Genomic DNA, 19925 nt, shown 5'->3' with positions numbered 1-19925 from the left:
TATTATCCCCATTTTCAGATGAGGAAATTGAGGCCCAGAGGAGTCAAATGTTCAGGTGGCATAGCTAGGAAATGGAACAGATCGGGCCTAAATATAGTTTTGTTAGACTCAAAACTCACAACCGGAGTTTCTATCCTTGTGCAGTGGTTAACGAATCCAACTAGGAACCATGAGGTTGCGAGTTTGATCCCTGGCCTTGCTCAGTGGGTTAAGGATCCAGTGTTGCCGTGAGCTGTGGTGTAGGTCACAGATACAGCTCGGGTCCCGCGTTGCTGTGGCTCTGGTGTAGGCTGGCGGCTACAGCTCTGATTAGACCCCTTGCCTGGGAACCTCCATATGCCTTGGGAAGTGGCCTGGAAGAGACAAATAAACAAAAACTCATGACCATTTCAAAACACTCTACAGTATTAAGTAAAGTACTACAGAATCGCTTTTTTAAATTTTATTTTATCAAAACATGAACAGCTAGTGGCAACTCTATGTGCATAGGCACAGGGGATACTTAAAACTGTAGGAGGGGAAAACAATTTTCCCTTTACACTTCGGAGTTCTTAGCTAAGACCTCTGTAGTTAAAGACAGATTAGGAGTTCCCATCGTGGCTCAGTGGTAATCGAATCCGATGAGGAACCATGAGGTTGTGGGTTTGATCCCTGGCCTCGCTCAGTGGGTTACCGATCCGGCATTGCTGTGAGCTGTGGTGTAGGCCGGCAGCTACAGCTCCGATTAGACCCCTAGCCTGGGAACCTCCACAAACCGTGGGTGCAGCCTTAGAATAGACAAAAAAAAAAAAATAAATAAATAAATAAACAAGGAGGGAGAAACAAAAAACGAAAACAAAAACCCTGTCTGCTCAGATTTGGTATTCCTTGGCTAAATGATTAGTAGGGCTCAAAAAAAAAAAAAAAAGATTAATAAGAAAAAAATTATTAACATGTAGACCTTACGTATATATGGGAGATGTCCAAGGAAAAGTGAGTATCTCAAAGAAGCGGCTTGGAATTCAGGCTTAAATACTATCTCAGCGATTTTTTAAAAAGTGAAGTGGGCTTTTCGAGAAATAGATGGGAGACATGAGAGTTTGTGACAAAGTTTGGGTGTGATGTCAACTTCTAGTCTCCCCTTCTGTGATGAGTCCATCTTCCCTGGTTGATGAAACTCCTGGGGAAGGGATTTACAGTTGAGTTCCTTTTGGAAGCTCTGTCTTGAGGCAGATGAGGGAAGTCCAGAGAAAGGACTTGTGTTTGCTGTTTTCAGGTGCTGGGTTTTGTTTGTTTGTTTTTTGTGGTTTTTTTTTGAACAAAAAAGAAAATTCATTTATTTACTCTCATGGGACTACAAACTCACATTTGCATCAAAATAATAAACCATCAAGACACAGGAAAAAGTGCAGAGATTTTGCATTTGCTGTTTTCAAGTGCTGTTACCAAAGTGGCATATTTGGGGTGGCATGTCCTATGAGGCTTTAAAACTTAATATTAATTGGTTTAACTTTTGGAGTCACTCCTAGAACAGGGAATGATGTCGGGTTTATCATCTCTATTGGACTGTACTCGGAAAGATCTTTTGGAACTTTGATTCATGGAGGAATAAAATGGAATATTTTTTTCCATTCATAGAAAGAATAATTCTAGAGGTTGGGGAGAGGGAGAGGGGAAGTAAGGAGATGGAGAGAGAGAGGGAATTGCCTTTACTACTACCAGCCAACTATTGGCTATTCCATATCCCTCCAGGCATTTTTTAAGCATCCAGGACATGTCAGTGCAACTCTTAGTATTTAAGTTGTATTGCCTGGAAAATTAAAGGTCATACTATATTGTAAGGTGTGGCTTCATTGTAATTAATTCTGTATACAACTAGTTTTATTAGAGTTCCATCAGCTATTGGCCCTCCATGGGCAGCTACCACTGGCTGGCCTGCAATTAGCCCCGTATGTGTTAGACCACAGCTGAGGTACCATTTGTGTACCCACGTAATGAAAAGCCCATGAAACTTAGACATGCTGCATCTTCTTAGAGCAACTCCAGTGGGGTTCTGCAAGTTCCTTTGCAGAAGTGACTTTAGGCTGCAGGGAAACGTAAGGTCAAGGCCTTTCCCAAGCAAAACATGCTGGGGACATTTCCCTGCATCAGCACTGACTGTGGTTAGCAAGGAAACCCCTGGTGCCTGGTGAGGTAGGAGGAATGGATTCTAAAGATGCTTGGCTCCCGGAGCATTGGCAGTGGGGCAGCCTGCCTGCGGCGGCCTCCAGAGAGACTTTGACAAAGGCGAAGGAAGCTCCCTGTTTGCTAGGATGACTCACTCCACGTTTGCTGGGTGGTTCACACGCCTGCCTGCCCACAGGCCGGAACAGGAAGGCCCTCATTGCGCTCAATTTTTTTCCTGAATGCCTTTCTCAACAACAGCGAAAGGAAACATTACTGTTTGGCTTGGAGCCATTCAGGTCACTTGGTACTCAGAGTGCTTAGGATGTAAGAGATGGGCTCGGCCAAGACCTGCGGAGACGCGCAAGGCTGCAGTTATGCCTGTCTGTGTTTTAGATTAAACGGCTGCCTTTTGCAGTAAACAATTCTGGGTGATTTAAGACACCGGGAACTCCCTAAACTAGCAAAACCCCCAACCCGAGTCTGACCATCCGTTTTACAGGCCTAGTTTCACAACCAGTAACCGCCCGGTGTGTGGGTGTTGGGGGGGGGCCTTGACTCTGCCACCCACTGAGTCTCTTGAATTAAAATAAGAAAGGCCCCGCAGGCCAGCTACGCCCTTCTTAGAGCTGATTCCTCTGGAGGGACCAGATGGGTGGGGTGAGTATGGCCTGGGGGAAAAAAGAAGAGGAAACCAGAAGGTTTCTTAACATACAAAGGGGTCAGGATGCCTGGAGCTCCCCAGCTTCTAGGTGGAATTACAGGCACCGGAAGACCCAAAGGACAGCAGTTCTATCATCAGAAGCTCCTAGAAAATGTTAACAGCCCCCACCCCAGAAAGTCTGCCCTTCCTTGTCAGGGGTGCGTGTCCTTCCTGGGCCTGTAACAATTCCTCTAGGGACCTCCGGCTGGACCCACCCCTGGGAAGGCTGCTTCTCTGGGCTCAGGGGCCAGATTGTGCTGCCATTTGTAGCAGAAACTAGGGTCCGAGGAAGGGGTGGAAAAACTGTTTTCTTCCTTAGTTTCAGGCCCTCCCCGTGCTCAGAGTTTAACAGTGTCCCCCACGCCTGGCTTCCTTAGCTGCCTTCTCTCCACAGAGGCTCAAGCTGGGGGCCAGAGGCGGGTGTCCGGAGGGTGGGGTGGGAGGCAGATTCCACACCTTTTCTTCTGGCCTCCTCACTCCCTGGCTCCTTCCTTCTTTCAGATTCTCTGGCACCTGCTCCATCCAACAGGTCTTAGCCTCAGACCTGCTGGCATGCAGATCACCTCTTGCAAAGTGACACAGGTGCAGGGGTTCCTGGTGCACCTGTTCTGACCCAACTGAAAGCTGAAAGAGTTAGGGCTCACCCAGAAACTCTCTCCTGGTGAGTTTATTCCACATCCCTCAGGGACTTTGTCAGTTTATAACAATATATACCCAGAAAGGCAGGCTGCCTAAAAGTTTTTTTTTTTTTTCTTTTTTTCTTAATCTTGGAAATAATATTTCAGGGACTCTTGTTAGGAAAACACCTGTCTATATAGATCCCAACATTATTTTCTTTACAGAGACAAAAGAGATCAGTCGAATGCGTGAATCAGAAATGAACAACATCCTTGTAGTTCCCGTTGTGACTTAGTTAAGAAACCATCGCAGTCTCCGTGAGGATGCAGGTTCCATCCCTGGCCTTGCTCCGTGGGTTAGGGGACCATGCATTGCCCCAAGCTGTGGTGTAGGTCAGATACGGTTTTGTGGTGGCTTTGGTGTAGACTACAGCTGCAGCTCTGATGGGACCCCTAACCCGGGAACTTCCTTATGCTGCAGGTGCTGCCCTAAGAAAACCAAAAAAAAAAAAAAAAAAAAAAAAAAAAAAAGAAGAAGAAGAAAAGGAAAAAGAGAAATGAACAACATTCAACCACGTGGGAATAGGACAAGCATAAAGGAAGCATCACCTTTCAATCTCCTTCCCTCTTAAGTTATAGTCTAAGGTAGCAAAGAGAAGGAGGTGGTGCTGGAGGGAGGGAGTCGGGGGACAGGGCCAAGGACCTTGGAGAGAGCAGGGTTATTGTGTAAAGAGCAGAGGGCAGGGACAAGGGAGACAGGCATGTTCTTTGAAAGAGAAAGAAAATAGTGAGCTTCTGGACAGGCTTTCGACAGGTCCAAGTGGAAATCTCCACTAGGCAGGCAGATATATGAGTCTGGAGCTCAGAGACATCTGGGCTGGAGGCATAACTTTGGGTCAACAGAGAATTGAAGCTGTGCATGTGCATGAGCTCATCAGAGATAGTTCATCTGAGCAGCTGAAGGGCCAGGGCTGGGTTTAAAGAGGAGACTGGAAGAGAGACCAGGTGGGGAGGAACAGAAGGATCAGGAGTAGCCCTGCAGCTAGTTCTCTCCAGAGGTCCCAACCCCCCCTACCCAGGATGTAGGGGAACAGTGTGGATGTATATTAACTAGTTAAACTCCAGCCCGGCCCTGTTTTTCTTTTCAAATGTTATCTTTCATTTGTATATTAACATAAACAGAGCCTTCAAAACTCTTTTTGAACAATTTTATTTAAAGAAAAAATTTTTCTTTTTGGGGGGCGGGAGGACATGCCCTCAGCACGTGGAAGTTCCCAGGCCAGGGATCAAACCCTCGCTGCAGCTGCAATGAAAACACCGGATCCCTAACCTGCTACCAGCTACCACACAAGGAAACTCCCTAAAAATTACATTCCTATAATGAACCAGCGAGGAAGTCACAGGAGGTTGGTTTATTTATTTATTTATTTTTTTGTCTTTTTGTCTTTTTGTCTTTTTGCCATTTCTTGGGCCACTCCCTTGGCATATGGAGGTTCCCAGGCTAGGGGTCTAATTGGAGCTGTAGCCACTGGCCTACACCACAGCCACAGCAACTTGGGATCCAAGCTGCGTCTGCGACCTACACCACAGCTCACAGCAACGCCGGATCCTTAACCCATTGAGCAAGGCCAGGGATCGAACCTGCAACCTCATGGTTCCTAGTCGGATTCGTTAACCACTGAGCCACGACAGGAACTCCCGTAGGAGGTATTTTGAACTCCTCCTTTTTTTCTCCAGCTTTCTTGAGGTATGATTGACAAAAGAAATGGTAAGATATTTAAAGTGTGCAACATATTGATTATATATAGACACACATTGTGAAAGAATCCCTCCCCCACCAAGTTAATTAACATATCTATCCCCTCCCACATTTACCCCTCTCTTTTTTTGGTGAGAACTTGTAGGTTCTCTATCAGCAAATTTCAATTATACTGCAGAGCATTATCAACTGTATTTATCCTGTTATACATTAGAGCCTCAGATCTTACCTTATAAAGCTGGTCTGTACCCTTTTATCATTGTCCCTTTTTCCGCCACCCCCGAGCCCCTGGCAACCACTCTATGAGTTGAGGACTCCACATATAAGTGGTGCCGAAACGTGTTTGTATGAGCCTCTTTTTAACGATAAAGTTGAAGCTCACCCATGGTGGTTAGAGGTCATTGTCTTTTCACACTCATGTTTTCCTAGCTCTTTTTTTTTTTAATTTTTAAAATTAAAGTATAGTCGAGGTACAGTGCTGTGCCCATTTCTGCTGTAGAGCACAGTGACTCAGTCATATATATGTATACACTGTTTTTAAATTTTTTTTCCTTTATTTTCCATCATGGTCTATCCCAGGAGGCTGGTTATATTTCCCTGTGCTGGACAGTAGGACCTGACTTTCTACCCATTCTAAATAGAAGAGTTTGTATCTCTGAACCCCAAACTCCCAGGCCATCCTGTTGCCCTCTCTCGTCCCCCTTCTAGCTCTTTATTTTCACTTCCCTCTGGCCCATCACCTGTGATTTGTAATCTTGTAAATTGTTAGACCACTTTCCTACTGGACTGTAATGGCCTGGAGGTTCTGAAGGGGGTTTTCCTGTCTTTTCCCCCCAGGCTCTGCTTCTTCCATCCAGGACCTTGCTAGGTAACTCCAGAGGAATTGAGAAATTGCCAGGGAGTGGAATCAATAGCAGGACAAAACCTTCACGTTGGGAATGCTTTGAAGCTTTCCTCTGCAGCTCAGCAATGCCCTTCCCTCTCACATGTTGATGGTGATGCCAGAGGAGGGGGTGTTGTAATCAGCCTTCTAACAGCAAGAAGAGATTAATACTACCTGCCGTAGGGGAGGCTTCGCAGGGAATTCGGCATGACCAGTTCAACAAAGACTTTTTGGATCAGTCTGTATGTTTACACAATCCCTTTTTGTTTTCATTCCTTAATCGTACACAACTGCATACCCAGTTCCCTTTTGGAAATGTAGAGAAGCAATCTTCTTTCCTTTCTTTACTGTTAAAAATGTATACCTGTATAATTTTAATGTGCTTGTCCTGTATCTTATACAATTTTGCATGTATTGCCTCTGAGTTTAGGCATTCCTAGAATTCCTGATACGGGCCAATTCCTGCCCTGGGCTATGGGAAATGTGGTCAATTCATATAGTACAGGGGAGAGAGAAGACAGGCTTTTTCAGGCCCTCCATAGTTCTGGACTCTGTGACCCCAGGCAACTTACTTAACCTCTCAAGGTGTGTTGCCTTATCTGTAAAGAAATCTTTATTGCCTTTATAGGGCTTGTAATGAGAATTAAGTGAAATAAGACCTAAAGCCAGCTCCTACTGGCCCATACCATGTGCTTGGTAAATGGTTATTTTCCATCCACTCCTTCTATTTTTAACTCTGACACATATTTATTGTGTAACCTTGAGAGAGCTCTTTCAACACTTAGGCCTAATATCAGTCTACATTTGTCATTTATTGCTTCTTTTCCCCCATTAGCCTGTGCTTTCCCACAATAAATTCTAAACACCTTGAGGATAGAACAATATATTTTATCTTTTAGGTGTTTTTATGCCCAGTTACCTAGGATATGTTTATCATCAAGTAAGTGGTCAGGTCCTTTTTAAATAGCTTTTCTTCATTTCAGCTTCATCATTTGTCATGCGGTGCCAATGATCGTGTTGCAAGAAGGGAGACCCCTTCCAGGGCCTGGGAATGGGCTCTTGTCTAACACTTGGAAATGAATTGTCCAAGGAGACACACGTGCTGACAAAGCAAGAGACTTTCTTGGGAAGGGAACCCAGGAGAACTGCTCTGCCACATTTACAGGGATGGGGTTATTTCTGGGTTGTCCCTGGCCAATCTCCTTGCTTGGTCTGTACTTTTTTTTTTTTTTTTGAATTTTTAGGGCCACACTCGGCCTATGGAAGTTCCCAGGCTAGGAACTGAATTGACGCTGTGGCCACCACCCTCCACCACAGCCATAGCAACACCAGATTCCACCTGCAGCTGTGCCCTACACTACAGCTCACGGCAATGCCGGATCCTCAACCCACTGAGCAAGGCCAGGGTTTGAACCCAGATCCTCATGGACACCAGTTACTACCAAGCCACAACGGGAACTCCATTTTTTTTGGCTTGGTCCATATTTGATCTGACTCAGGGTCCTTCTTGAGCCAAGAAGTAGAAGAATTCCAGCGCCAAGGATTCTGGGAGGTTGGTCGTCTTGTCTCCTCCCTCCTATGGGCCCCTCCCACCTCCTCCTGGTTCGTCTTCAGGGCAGCCCCACCGTCCTTATCAGGGCCTGCTAGTGTGAGACAACTCAGGCAAGCAGCTATTATTGTGCTTGGCCAAGGTGGGCACTTTCAGTCAATGGTCCCCTAACAATACTATTTGCTTCTCTGTAAGAAATTAATTAGAAATTTAAAAAAATCCATAAATCTCAGATATTCATGGTGGAGATCGGAGGTGGGGTTGCTGTGACTATTGATTGACCCCACGATGTCCCTAATCAGAAGATGCTCAGATCTATACTCATCACTGGTCTCTCTGTGTGGCCAGATTCTCAGCCCAACCTGCAAATTGGCAAGCAGTGAGGTTCGGGAACTCAGGAGAGTCAGAAATAAAGTGTCTCCATAATTTGTTGTCCAAGTAGGAATGCATGTAAAACTGAAAATGGGAGCAATTAGCGATTGTGGCAAAACCAGGGCTGTCCATGGCCAACCATGGTCACTCTGGCTGTGGCAGTTGGGTACCAAGGTTATTTCTGCCTTGAGACTGCCACCTTCCATGAATCTCATTGACACTAGCATACTGAAGCAATTATATAATGTTAATTGAATTTTGTATGCATTCTGCAGCATGTATGTAACAAGTGCACTTCTGGACCACGGTCTGAATATCTGATTGGGACACTGTGTGGTTAAATTAAGTATATTATGTTGAAGAGAACTACTTAAATAAGAGAAGGTCCCAAGTAGCAGGAGAGGAGTTCCTGTTGTGGCTCAGTGGGTTAAAAATCCAACATAGAGTCCATGAGGATGCGGGTTCCATCCCTGGTCTCACTCAGTGGGTTAATGATCTGGTGCTGCTGCAAGCTGTGGCATGGTTTGTGGATGCAGCTTAGATCTGGTGTTGCCATAGCTGTGGAGTAGCTCACAGCTGCAGTTCTGATTTAACCCCTGCCCTGGGAACTTCCCTATGCCACAGGTGCAGCCTTAAAACAAACAAACAAACAAACAAACAAACAAAACAAAACAAAACAAATAGCAGGAGAGAACTCCATGGTGTTTTTTAATCATGCAACTCACAATTGAATGAGGGCTTCAGGTGTGGCACTGCCACCTTTATCACCTGTGCTTCTTTCCCAAGCTACCCAGTCTCTTTCCAGCCCCTGGGCAACATAATGCCAGCTGTAAAAATTTTCTCAGTAAGATAATAATCAGTTTTGCTCCTAGAGTACTTGTAGAGTTGGGAGAGAAATTTCTTTGCAAGTAGAAGATGCCAAACTGCTAGACTTATTAATTCTTTATATTTGTCCTCATTTTATTAGAAGTTTGCTCTTGGAGGACTTGTAATGTCTTCAGGGATATGCAGAAACCACTGAGACCATAGCTTTGTCTTTCATGAGGCAAATAAACCCACCAAGATTTTAAACTGTTTCATGTATGAGATTGCTATCTACTAACCAGATGGAAATCAGATGCCTCCTGATTTGCAGTTACCCAAGGAATATATGTATATGTATATTTAAATAAATATGATGTTTTTGACCAAGAGCGTGAGAATTTTTTTGCTGTTTCGGTGGGGTTTTGTGGGTCCAGCTGAAAAGCCTAATGGTCACTTCAAATAATATGTTAATAGTACACGTTATTCCCTAGGATATTGTGAAAAGGACAGAACATGAAGAAAATCAAGTTCAAATCCGTACCTTACCTTTTATTGGCTAAATGGCTTTAAGCCAGTCACTTTGTCACACTGACCCCCAGTATTCTCACTTGTCCGGTTCTTTTATGGATCCAAGGAGATAACATGTGTCCAGCATTGTACCTAGACTAAAACAAAAAGTTAAACCTAATTAGGATGTGGCACTATGAGGGGAGTGCCTTTGGTTTGCCTCTCTAACATATATACTTGTACACTCAATATTAGTTGAATGGATGAATAGTATTAACTAGAAGAATAATTAATTTTTACATGTCCCCATGAAATCACACGGTAAATCATGTGTTGTACCTTCTACCTTTCCTCTTCTGGGCCCGGAAGTAAAAATGCGGAAAGACGACTAGAGTCAGCCCACTTCCACCATTCTCCCGGTTATTCGATCCTCGTTTTCTATTTGTTTATTTGTGCCTCCCATGCCCCCTGCCCCTGTTACCCAAGTGTATCATCTCTGGCTTTGCTCCTCACCATTAGCAGCATCCAAGAGTTTGTTAGAAATGAAGACTCGGGGGCCCACCACGGTTTTATTGAATCAGAATCTGTTTTCATAAGACCCAGATGATACAAGTGAACAGGAATACCTGGGAAGCTCTGCCGTAAGAACGCAGATTTGTTTGAGGTCTTCTAGGAGCTCACAGCTGACTTAGGAAGGCTCAATGTGCATAGGTAGCTAGTGTGGCTCTCAGACTACACGCCTTGGTGGGCACAAGATGTATGACCTTATTTTTCCTGTAACTCAGTTCAATTCCTGTTTGCAGCTCCAAATGCTGGCATGGTGGAAGCTACATCTCTGACGATGCAGAGCCTCCCTCACTCCCTCTTGGTGCAATAGTAAGTTTTGTGGACCAGAGAGGATCAGTTCCTTAGTCGACTGTCCGCTGGGGAGTCCTCTGGGATTTCCATAAACTGCATTGGTCCCTTTTTATTTTCTTACAGAAGTGATAGTCTTATTTGTTTATTTTTTTCTTATGGGTCCCTTGGAGTCTAGTGGCTGAAGGTCCCTAAGCTTGAGGCCATACAGGGATGTGGGGATTTAGAGGGACACAGCCCATGAGCCTCTGCCCAAGAAGTTGAACAGGTGAAGAGAAAACACGTGTGTGTGTGCGTGTGCGTGTGCGTGTGTGTGTGTGTTCCTTCTGAGCCCCATGGAGGATGACACACTTAATCTTTCTTACTCTTAGCTTAGCTCAGGAGACCTTTCCACCCTCAAGGAAATCCTTCCTTCTCTTGATTTGTTGTATTTTCCTCAGAGGCAGCCGCTTGATCTCTTAATAGGTTTAAGTTCTTGGAACCACAAATCCCAGGAGATTCCGCTGCTTAAAACTATTCCCTGGGGCAGAGGGCCCCTGGGCTGCTCTTCACTTGGATGAGAGGAGAGGGCGAGATTTCCATGAGGTCAATTCAAAGAAAATCGTGTCTCCAAATGTTATTTCACCACAGGAACGGAAGAATGAAGAGAGATTAGCCACGGAGTAAGGCATAAATTGGGGCCGGACTGTGCAGCAGTACATGAATGAGAAAGTCCTTCATTAGGGAAAAGCTGTCTGAGTTACCATCTTTAACCAACCCCATCTGAGTGCTTCTCTGTGCTGAGTGGGCGCGTCTGGTCCCACACCCCGTGGCCTTGAAGGATGATTCAAAGATGCCCACTGCTCCTGTGTGGGCTTGGAGGGGCTGACCTCTCTTCCTTTGGTACCTACAGATGTCACCTCATCAGGAACCACCATGTTGAAAGTGGGGCTGTGTCACCCTCCCCCAGTGGTGGGAGTCTTTTAAGGTCTGCATGGCTGAGACAATATGGTCGTATAGGCTCCCTCAGTGGAACACTTGCAGGTTTGGAGGTTCTGCTGTTTTCTGTTCCTGTCACAATCTACTACCAATGGCAAACATCCAAAAGGGTGAAAGGTGTTCAGAACAGGATTAAATGATGTGCTGTCTTGTAGATACGCCATCACTGCTGTTCGCTGGACAGCTCTGAGCTTGAAGTTTCTTTTTTTTCTTTTTAGGGCTGTACCTGCAAGCATATGGAGGGTCCCAGACTAGGGATTGAATCGGAGCTGTAGCTGCTGGCCTACACCACAGCCACAGCAATGCCGGATCCTTAACCCACTGAGTGAGGCCAGGGATTGAACCTGCAACCTCATGGTTCCTAGTCGAATTTGTTTCCCCTGCACCAGAATGGGAACTCCTGAGCTTGAGTTTTCCATGCAAAGAAGTGTTTCCTCCTCTTCTTGTCTGTTCCTCTCTCTTTATCCGCCTGCTTCTTTCCTTTCCCCTTGGGAGACTATTGACTATGTTTCTGACCTGGTACCTTCTGTGATGATGGAACATATCACAGCCTGGGGCCTCTTTAAGACCGTGTCCCAGCTTGCCTGGTATGAAAACGAACACCCGTCTTTCTCCCCTCCTTCAATTTTCAGGTATGCTGCATTCAGAGCATCTTCTTGGTACGATAAGAAAAGAATAAACAACATAAAGGGGAAAAGTTCTTCTGACCTGCCTGTGTCCGTTGATAAAACAGCATTTAGTCCCAGGATTTTGAAGGTTGTGATGATGAGGTTGAGGCATTTGAAAAAATGTTAAGCTGGTAACAGGGTCACGGGACATCAAAGCTGCTGTTTCAGGGGAGTCATTATCCAGTTTTTAAAGCACTTTGTAGATGTATCTGTTAGTTCATTTGGGCTTCACAACAACCTACAGAAATAGATAAGACAGGTTTTTCCTGTTTTATGAATGAAGAGATTGCAGCTAAGGGATTTGCTTCAAGTCACATAAGTAGTCAATGGTAGACCTGGAACTTTAGCGCAAATCTTCTGATTCCAAGGCCTCTGATGCACAGTGTTAACTAGAGGGACACAGATTTATTTCTTCATTCAAGTCTTTGCTGGATAATCTTGTGTAAGTGGATTAACACAACAGACTAATTTTGACAGATTTCATATCCTTAAAATGCCAGTAGTTTGGCTTATATGGTAACTGGTGTGCACACCTGTTGAATTTGCCTTCTTAGCATTCAGGTCCCTTATTTCTGATAACAAAATGCTGACTTTCCTTGGAGGACCAAACCTTCCCTGTTATCTGTACATTTGGTGAGACAATACCCTGTCTCCTCACCAGCCTAGGGCTGGGCAGGATCTCTTGGCTCTGACTTGGGAATTTGCATCTTCAGCTGGTGACTTGATGGGAAAAATTTCCCCATTCTATGTCAGAATCTCCCAGAGATTTTATTAGGTTTCTATTACCTACATCTTTGGAGACTTCCTGGTACTAATACTTTCTGAGGCCTGTTTGCTCATATCTTTCTTTGATTTTAGGAACTTCTTCAAACCCTTCCAAGGAATTCCTTTGGTGATTAGGTTTGCCAGATTGATTTTAGTTATTTACACCCCAAAGTCCCTAACTTATGGACTTATGAAAGAAATCAAAAAGAGAAACAATATCTATATCTAGCTAGCTAGCTAGCTAGCTAGGTAATTTTTGGTGGCAGGTTTAACTATTGTCAGATGTACTCCCTTTTCACATTTCCATGGAAGAAGTAAACTTTCTCATTCTGTTAATATTGGACTTGGCCATGTGATTGTCTTTGGCTTCAGAATGGGCAGGGAATATTTCCCTACCCCTTGATCTTGGGTATAAAGTGGGATTTGATTGGGCTAATGAGATATTAGCAGGTATGACTCAACAGAGGCTGGAATTGCTCTTGCCTTCTGCTGTTGCCATGAAAAGAACATTCCCAGATTCATCCATAGGTTCCAGGAGAAGGATGAGAAATGCAAAGTGCAGATCCACTCAGCTGAGCTGCCCCAGCCTAGATCAGCAGATCCCTGGCCAATCCACAGATACGTGAACTCAATAAATGTTTATTGTTGCACATGTTTGTGATTCTTTGGCTGTTTGTTATGCAATATTTTGGTAGCAATGACAAATCTATATAGGAATTTGTATTAATAACTGATGTACCGGCTGCAAGAAAAACCTAAAATATATAGGACTGGGTGGTGGCTATATGTTGGAAAAATATTGAAGAAACTATCCTAAGAGCCTGAAGAAATGATAGTTGATGTTATATAACCATGGAGCACTTGGTATAATGAACTTCTGTGATAACTAGAAGCTAGAAATACAACCAATGAGTTGTGGACTTTGGCAAGATGGATTCTGTTAGAAATGTTGAAGTATTTGCTGCCTTATTTTAGCCATATATGATGAACTCAGAAAAGCACTAGCTGGTTTGAAATAGAACTTTGAAGAGTAGCAGAGAACCCAGAACTTTCTGGTTTAGGGAAAAACAAATTTCTTATACTATCTTTACATTTAGCAATCTTCTTTTTCGTGATATCTTTTTACTGGCTTCATAAAATGAGTTCAAAAGTGTTTCTTTCTTTGCTTTTTTTTTTTTTTTTTGTATTTTTGCATTTTCTTGGGCCACACTCGTGGCATATGGAGGTTCCCAGGCTAGGAGTCCAATCAGAGCTGTAGCCACTGGCCTAAGTCAGAGCCACAGCAATGGGAGATTCGGAGCCGCATCAGCAACATACACCACAGCTCACGGCAAAGCTGGATCGTTAACCCACTGAGCAAGGTTAGGGATCGAACCCTCAACCTCATGGTTCCTAGTCAGATTCGTTGACCACTGAGCCATGATGGGAACTCCTTTTTTTTTTTTTTTTTTTGTAATAGTTTGAGAAGGCTTGGTGTTAATGCTTCTCTAAATGTTTGGTAGAATTCACCTGGAAAACTATCTGGCCCCGGACTTTTGTTTGTTGGGAATTTTTAAATGTTTGATCGATCCAATTTCATTATTGGTAATTTGTCTGTTTATATTTTCTAAATCTTTCTGTTTCAGACTTGGGAGATTGTACCTTCCTAAGAATTTATCTATTACTTCTAAGTTATTTATTTTATTAGTATGTAGTTGCTTGCAGTCATCTTTTATGATCCTTTAAAAATTTCTTTATTCAAGTATAATTGTTTTACAGTGTTGTGTCAATTTCTGCTATATAGCATAGTGATTCAGTCACACACACACACACACACACACACACACACACATTCTTTTTCTCATCCTAGCTTCAATCATGTTCTATCCCTAGAGATTGGATATAGTTCCCTGTGCTGTACAATAAGACCTCATTGCTTTATGATCCTTTTTTTGTTTCTATGGTATCATTCAGTGAGAGATTCTTAAGTGAAGATGTAGCCTGTGACCTTGAAGTTCAGGTGTCCTAGCAAGATGTGGCCTTCTACTCTAGCCTTTGCTCCAAGGGTTAAAGATCAAAAGCAAATGCTGGACTGAAACACCTTTAAAAGAACCTTTGAAAAAAAAAAAAATCAAATAGAAACTACAACATCCTTTCAACTGGATCTTAGAAAGCTTAAGGGTAGGTCTTCCAGCAGATTGATATTCCAGGACCAGTAATTAAGTCTGGAGAGAGAGCCATGTCTCGAAAATAATGGCGGGTGTGGGTTTTGGAATATGAGATTGACCACAACAGTTAATCATGTACGCGTAAAACAGATGTTTATTCATTCCAAAAAGAGTTTAAAAATTATAAAGAACTTTTCCTTTTATATACTCAAAATGTCTAAGTGACTAAAACCTAGATATCTACCAAGGGAAAATATGCTCTGAGACAATACAAAATAAATAGAAATTCCATTATAATGGAATGTAAATTAGAACGAAATGTCAGATATTTCCCTCCCTTGCCAGAAATAAGTTGAGATTATTATTGCCATTAGTGGACTATGAACACACAAGGGTTTACAGTAATAAAGGCAAGTATCAGTGCTGCAGGGAGACACTCATGAAGCATATGATAAATATCAGCAAACATATTCAGAGCAGGAAGTTCAGAATTAGAGACAGATGAAATAACACTTCTAGTGAGAGCTTTGAAACTGAAGACACATCACTGAAAAACAAGGAAGGGCAAAATTAAAATTGGCTAAAATGGGTTTTTTTTTTAAAGTGCATTTCGTAATGTTCTCTTCCCAAATCACCAAAATTTATAAAGTAAAAATGGAATGAATGCGCTGACGCTATTTAAAAACCCAATAATTTTAACAACGAAGGAAGTTGATTTGAGGTTCTTTATTTTAACCAGGAAAATTAGGGCCAGCTTTCTGAAATCTTTATATGATATAGTTCAATGCAGTTGGCCCCTTTTTAGTAATGATAGAGATTTTGATCATCTAGTTTCTGAAAAATTTTTGATTTTCTTTGGAGGGATTCTTTCCTTTTTAAAAGGTAAGATCCAAGAATCAAGCACCACCATAAATGTCCTTTTCATAGCTGAATCCCTAGAACTACATTGTTGAACATGGTAGCCACTCCATATGTGGCCATTAAAGTTAGAATGAATCAGAACAAAACATTTAGTCAATCAGTTACACTCTAGCCACATTTCAGATACTCAATAGCAACATGGACCAGTGGCTACCATATTAGATGGTATAGAGAATATTTCTATCAACATAGAAAGTTCTTGAAAGAACAATGCAGCCCAGGAATAGAATACAGTACCTTGCATATCACAGGTACTTAATAAATATTTGTCAGCTCAAATTATCAAAATTAATTGCAATTTTCAAAATCTTAGAAAAGTATGAAAATGATCTTAAGCCAAGAGACTATCATTTCCAAGGGAATGAGTACAGTTCTGGGATACCCTGACATTACAGGTTTAGAGAGAAGGAGGGAGCAAGAAAGACTGAGAAGGAGCAGATGAAATAGGAGGAAAAACCCTAAGATGGGACAGCCAAGCAAGTCAGGATATTAAGGAGGGGGCTATCCACTGGTCAAATGTTGTTCATAGATTAATAAGAGGAGGACTAGGAGTTAACCACGTCTGGCTTTATTTTTTTTTGATACTTTTCTGATAACGGAAAGTTCTATCTCTCTATTTATCTCTATCTACCCATCTATCTATCTATCTATCTATCTATCTAGCTAGCTAGCTAGCTATTATCTATCTATCTATCTATCTATCTATCTATCTATCTTTCATCTATCATCTATCTACCTAATCTATCATCTATCTACCTACATATATATGTATTTCTCTTTTTTAATCAAATATGTCAGTATTGATCTCTGCTCTTGGAGGTGAAATATGTGTTTCCTTATACCTACTTAAGAAAAAACCCCTCCTTTGGAGGTTGTATTATAGTATTTAGTTCATAATAACCTATGTAACTCCATGCAACTACGCTTATATTTGTCTTAGTCCATGCAGTTCTAGATGCTGGAAAGTTCAAGATCAGGGTACTGACTGGCATGGTTAAGTTCTGATATAGTCCCTCTTCTGGGTTGCAGACTGCCGACTTCTTGTATCCTCATCTGGTAGAAAGAGGGCTAAAGAACTCTCTGGGTCTCTTTTCCAGGGGCACTAATCCCATTCACGAGGGCTCCACCACCCTCACGACCTAAGTTCCTTCCAAAGGCCCTGCCTCCTAACACTTTGACCTTGATCAATGGGTTTTCCAAAATGTGAATTGGGGGAGGGCATAAAAATTCAGATTACAGCGTACTTATATTTTTATTTTTATTAAAACAAATTTTTTTTTGGTCTTTTTGCCTTTTCTAGGGCCGCCCCTGCAGTATGTGGAGATTCCCAGGGTAGGAGTCTAATCAGAGCTGCAGCCACCGGCCTACGCCAGAGCCACAGCAACTCAGGATCCGAGCCACGTCTGTGACCTATACCATAGCTCACGGCAACACTGGATCCTTAACCCACTGAGCAAGGTCAGGAATCGAACCTGCAACCTCATGGTTCCTAGTCGGATTCGTTAACCACTGAGACACGATGGGAACTCCATTTTTATATTTTTGATTCCTTAACTTTGGGTGGTTTTGCTTTGAATCCTCCCTGCACAGGTTGAGATATTGAGCCCCCTCTAGGCCAGCCTTTTCTCCTCTGATTGTTGCCTTTTACATTATTTAGGTTTTTAGCATTTGCATTCTGTTCTATAAGTATAATTAAGTTTGGCATACTTTACCTCTGTCCATAGGTTGATTATAAAAATGTAAAAACAATAAATAAATATTGCGATGTTATGATGAAGTCCCTGTTGAACTAAATAATGTAATTGTTAATTGATCCATTAGGCTAAAAATCTGCTTACTTTGGGGAATCACAAAAAATGGAACTTACATATCCTATTTTAACTTAAAGCACTTAAATATTTAAATATGTTTATTTGTTCATATTCAAATGTAAAGTCGGGACATTTTCTTTGAGACTGTCTACTAATCACTATAAGAGATTTGTAATATTTGAATCCAACATTTCTTGGAAGCAGGCTCTGTTTAGAACACAATCTTTTGGGTCGTGGTAATGCCAGATTCCATGAATGAATAATATTGTCCAATAATTGACCTATTAAATGGCATGAAAAGAAAGTTTATCAGAAAAATTCCTTTTGATGCACAATTATTGCGTTCCTAGAGTAGGTATTGTGTTAATAACATTAGAGCTGATTAAAGAAATGTTCATGCATACATTAATGCTGCATGCGTGCACCCCCCCATCCCATTCCTTGGCATTATTTGGTGGCAAAGCAATAATGGAAATGACAAATACTAAAGCAATAAAAATGCAAATTATTCCACAAAATAATCTTAGTTTACATGTATATGGCACCTTCCTCTATGTGTAAATTTCCTTTATTGGCCTTCCACAGCCTTCCTTGGTGAGAATTTTGACTCTCCCTTCCCCCTCCCACGTCACTCCCCCCTCCCCCAGCCTCTGTCCAGAATTCCCATCTGAAAGCTGAAGAAACTGCTTAAACAAATGGTAGGTTGGGTTATTGCTCTGTATTACTCAAACAAGTTTTGTGGGTAGATTCCAAATTTGGCAACTTTGATGTTCTGAACTCTTTTCAAGTATTCTTTTCTAAAAGTGGCTTATTAAGTGTCTTCTCATCTCTGAGGTTAAAGTAAAGCCACTTAATAAGAACTTTTTAATTATCATTAAGAGTTAGTATTAAGTCAGAATGTAAATATATGAATCCTTCTGGAGTCTTGCTATTTATGAGTGATGACTTGGTATAACCAGTAGATCCCAAGGTTTTTTTTTTTTTTTTTCCCAATGGCCACACACCACAGCCACAGCCACACCAGATGGAAGCTGCATCTGCAACCTACCCTGCAGCTTGTGGCAATGCCAGATTCTTAGTCCACTGAGCATGGCCAGAGATCAAACCTGCATCCTCATGGACATTAGATTCTTAAACTGCTGAGCATGAGCCACAACAGGAACTCTACAAGTACCTACCTCCCCCCTTTTTTTAAATATATGAAAAAAACACTGGTGTTCCTAATACCTAGAGATATGCATTGTTAACATTTTCTCGTATTTGCCTCTAGTTTTTTTTTTTAAATAAAAGAAATAAAATGGCCCCAGTTCTTTTAAATAAAATTCTACACACATACACGAAGAACAAAGAACTATTTTGACAGTGCAGAGTTCTCGGAAAAAGAGAGGCCCAGATTAAATAAACAGTAAGTGCCCCTACATCTTCTGCCAAAGGAACAATAGCGCTTGGGTGATGTTTTCCAGGCAACCCCACAGCATAAATCTTTAATCCTACTGCCTTTCATGTGACATTTATATACAAACCCCCCCTGTTTATAGAGCAACTCAGTCTTTTCTTGTGTTCATTGGGGTTTATCAGGGCTGCCAATACTTTGGTTCTTACAATATAACTGTTCACAATACGTCAGCAAATATTATCAAGGCATTTTGCTTTTGTTCTTTGTTTGGATTCTCACCAGAACCAAATAAGGGGCTGATGTACCCGTTATAAAACAAGGTCAATGGCAAGAAGGCAGTGAACCTCACACAGCCTATACTTGCAGACTTCAGGGGCTGAGCACCAGTGAATACTTTCATATCAGTTCAGAAAGGAAGATTTTTCTCTTCACAGTATCCATAAATTTTGACTTAATTAATCTTCACAGAAAACCTAGGCACAATAAATTTGATTTCATTTAAATAAAAGAAAATGGGTCCAGGAATAGATGAAGTGGCATGCTCTGTTAGAAAAGAGTCTGCCCAAGTTAGGGAATAGAATATGTTCTAGAAACATAGATCTGGAAAAAGGCCATTGAGAATGATTTTTTTTCCCATTTATTGAATAAATTAGAAAGCCAGTTTACAGGAATATTCAGCAAACTGTATCAGGCTCTTGATTGTCAATGATGAAGACCCAACCCTACCTAGGTTTTGTAAAAAGAAAAACTAATTGACACAGCTAACTAGAAGTGCACTTGACCTTAGGCATAGATGGCTCCTGGTCTCTTAGATGTACTTTCTTCTGCCTGGCTTTCCTCTCATCCTCTCCCCAGGAGGAGGCACGGTGGCCCCCAGATGTTCCAGACGCATGTGGCCTTCAGTGTTCATGCTTATAGAGAAAGAGCAGCTGCCTCTTGTGACGAGAGTTCTGAGACCATTAGGATTGCCTTGGTTTGGGACAGGAGCCCAGTCCTGACCACTGCCCCCAGAGAAACGGGCTCAGTTCTGTGGGTGACCTAGCCTGGG

The 19925-nt window shown here is 42.3% G+C and overlaps 1 long non-coding RNA gene across 1 annotated transcript in view; it reads left to right on the top strand.

Moving 5' to 3' along the window:
• Positions 1–9216, top strand: part of LOC102164493 (uncharacterized) — a 36271-nt gene extending 27055 nt beyond the window's left edge. The window contains exons 3-4 of the long non-coding RNA XR_001301648.3: positions 3347–3506; positions 6059–9216. This is a non-coding gene — a long non-coding RNA (uncharacterized LOC102164493). The remainder of the gene's footprint in view (positions 1–3346; positions 3507–6058) is intronic.
• The last annotated feature ends 10709 nt before the right edge of the window (positions 9217–19925 follow it).

The sequence above is a fragment of the Sus scrofa genome, chromosome 15 (assembly GCF_054392235.1).
Source record: "Sus scrofa isolate SSC_HxYL_T2T_F1_AM1 chromosome 15, Sscrofa_HxYL_maternal_Yorkshire_Landrace_v2.0, whole genome shotgun sequence".
Lineage (NCBI taxonomy): Eukaryota > Metazoa > Chordata > Mammalia > Artiodactyla > Suidae > Sus > Sus scrofa.
This window is presented reverse-complemented; position numbering and strand designations above follow the sequence as displayed.